This window comes from Rosa chinensis, chromosome 4 (genome assembly GCF_002994745.2).
Source record: "Rosa chinensis cultivar Old Blush chromosome 4, RchiOBHm-V2, whole genome shotgun sequence".
NCBI lineage: Eukaryota > Viridiplantae > Streptophyta > Magnoliopsida > Rosales > Rosaceae > Rosa > Rosa chinensis.
Window position 1 is genome coordinate 43,177,954 of NC_037091.1, and position 3,318 is coordinate 43,181,271.

The following is a 3,318-nucleotide window of genomic DNA, read 5'->3' on the forward strand; positions in this document are numbered from 1 at the left end:
TCCCATTTATGAAGATGAAAGCGTAATCATACAATTAAATCTCACATAAAGTTTCCTTTTACATGAATATGTAGAATTACTCGGCAACAATCAAGGTGTATCTTTATTTTGATTTGGATGAACCTTATTGCTAAAACAAGATTAGAGAAGGGAGCTGGGAATGTGAAAAATGTAGTACGTGCTCCATCTTTATTTCACCAATCGAGTCGGTCAATCATCTCCGAATTTAGCACAATAATTGTAACTCGTTCGTAACCCAAAAAAAAATTTGTGGAAATGTGTCCTAGTTAGATTAGGTATATTTTAGTCTCACATAAAAAAGTGAAAAGTTATTTATTAGATCAATACTCATACTCATTTGCTTTCCGGGTGGCTGAAGTGGTTCATATATGTGAGGGAGACCCGTTGATACTTCTGTTTAACAAGTGGTATAAGAACCATATTAACTTGGGGTTGGTGTCTCTAATGGCCAACTAATTGGATCATAATATAGATTTGGATTTTAGCTATTTAGATAGTTGTGACCAAGGTGGAGACATTGAATTCGAATGGTGAGACATAATTGGAGATGTCTTTAAATCACACTAACTTTGAGATTATCAAAAAGAGTCACTTTGATTATAGCCATATTAGTTACATATTGGAAAATTGAAGAGTCATCTATTTGTGGTGAAAATACCAACACTTCAATGCATATCTCATGAGTGACTCTACATAACAAATTGATAAAGTCCCCCTAAAGGATGGAGGGCCGAGCCACGATCTAAGAATCGGTGCCAAAAAATAGTTAAAATAGACAGAATTAATGCAAACAAAGTGACTATTTTGGCTAAGATTTGACAAAAAAATAGTTCGAATTGCTAAAAATGCTCTTAAATCTTTAATTATAGCGACATTAATATTATGGGACACTCCTAAGTAGAGAGGTGGCCTAGAATTTTTGAAGGGATATTACGGACACCAAATATTACACCCCTCGATACAAATAATAAAAACGTAAGTATGGCACATCCCCAAGCAATTTAGATTTTTTGGAGTGTATTTTAGACACCAAGTAATACTACACCCCTCGTGCTATTCAGTGATGATAGATTATCCATCTGCAAATGTCATTAAATCTTCCTTACATCTGCAAAGATATTCACTTATCGTTGTTATTTTTGGCATAGAAATGATCAAACTTGCATTAAACCAAAGATAAGAGACAAACATAATTCAAACTAAACACAGAAGAAGATTGGCCAAGAGCCAAAACCAAAAACGACCAGGAATACAGACGATAAAACATAAAGACCAAGATATTTACTTCTTCAAACACCATGATGAATACTAATATAAGTAAGATAGAACATAGAATAGTACATTAGAGGACAAATGTCCCGGCCCTATACTTGGATGTTTTCTTGCAAAGCAACTGATGGCATTTGTTTAAGATACCAATTTACCAACCAACAATTCAGAGTCACACCTTGGTGAGGAATTTTGCATTCTAGGTTTTTTTTAAATGATTTATTTCAACAAAGTTATTCTCTAATCTATTCATGAATCTTAATAAAGATTACTTAAATAACCGATAATAGACGGGTCCAAGCTTCCATGTTCCAAAACCATGGGTGGCACCTGGTACACTTTGCTAATTCTGTTGGCAAAGTTCCACTTGAAGGAGGTCATCAACTAATATTCAATGAAATTAGCTACCTGCATGTGCAGGATATAAACGTAGTTCTAAATAATACCAAAATATATTTATAAATAAATTTGGTATTCACGAAAAGATAAAACTTTGGAAAAAATGGTGGGGCGCTTATCAAATTAGGTCGATCACATCGAACATCTTTTATATTGGATGGAACAACTTATGGGCAAGCATTATTCGTCTTAGTCTTAAGCGTCAATCTCATGTCATTTAGAACACCTATTTAACTGTGCAAAGTGCTCTTCCTTTTCATTTGTCACAACAATATGTAATAGTTGGAGAATATTACCCCCAAAGAAGTCCTCACCTTCATTTACCTTATGATAGGCGGTTACTTATATGATAGTGAGACAATTAGGTTTGATCCACACTTTAATAAGGGAGGTGATACTGCACATTTTATTTTAATTTTAAAATATTACAAAATCTCAATTTTGTGTTTTAATTAGATAAAAGACATAGGAGAGTGAATAGTATTTTGAACAAAAAAAAATTATGATCGAAATGTGAATACTATTGTGAGGAATTTTTTTTTAAATATTTGTTGTGGGTTGAACACGATTATTATGGTTATTCTAAAAAAAAAAAAACACAATTATTATGGTACTTTTGATAACAGATTATTATGGTACTTATTGGTTATCAGTTGTTGTTGTTGTTGTTTTTTTTTTTTTTTAAATTACTTGATTATGTTTAGAATCATATGATGCCTAACAATATAAGTCTTTCATATGTAAGGAAATGAAAATCTTAGTTACTCTCAAGATAAGTTGATGACAACAGATCCTATCCAGAGCGAGGCCTCAATCTGAAATTAAAGTGCGCTTTTAGAGTTTAGGATCACTTTTCGGTTGCATATCTACATCTCGACCGTTCAGTTTTTACGTACTAATGCATAGATTATCTCTGCAAAATTTCAGCTAAATTGATAGTCGTTAAGGCATTGATAACTGGACATATTCAGTTCGTCAATTGGTTTAAGCGAATTAGATACCGTAAAGATCATCAATTTGACTGAAAATTTGCAGAGATGATTTATATATTATTACCTAAAAACTGAACGGTCGAGATGTAGATATGAGACCAAAAAGTGATCCTAAAGTTTAACTTCACACTTTAATTTTAGAGTGAGGTCTCACTCTGGAAAAATATCAGTACATACAAGATATCTTTTTTATATTCTTTTTCACTTAAAACTTTTCTTCTTCTTAAAAATCATAGAATTAGGAGATTTCAACTCGAGATCTCTTAAAACAACAATTGTGAACGATGAGCAGGGGCGGATCTAGGACTAGGCTTGGGTGGGCTGGAGCCCGTCCAAGATTTTTAGGCTTAAAAAAAAAATTAGACGTATACTTAATTGATGTTTAATTGATGTGGGTTTAAATATTTAATTGATGTGGGTAAGTGGGTTTAATTGATTTCAAAACTTATCAAGGTCGATCAGTGGGTCTTCTTTCTGCCATGCAATTGTTGTGGGTTTAATTGATTTCAATACTTATCATTTTATCAATTGTTGTGCTATCTCAGTATCTCGGCCAGGAGCTTGGCCTCATTCGAATGTCAAGTAATCAGTTCAAGTTTATATAGTTAAGTTTGCAGATTGGGCTTGGGTTTATTTG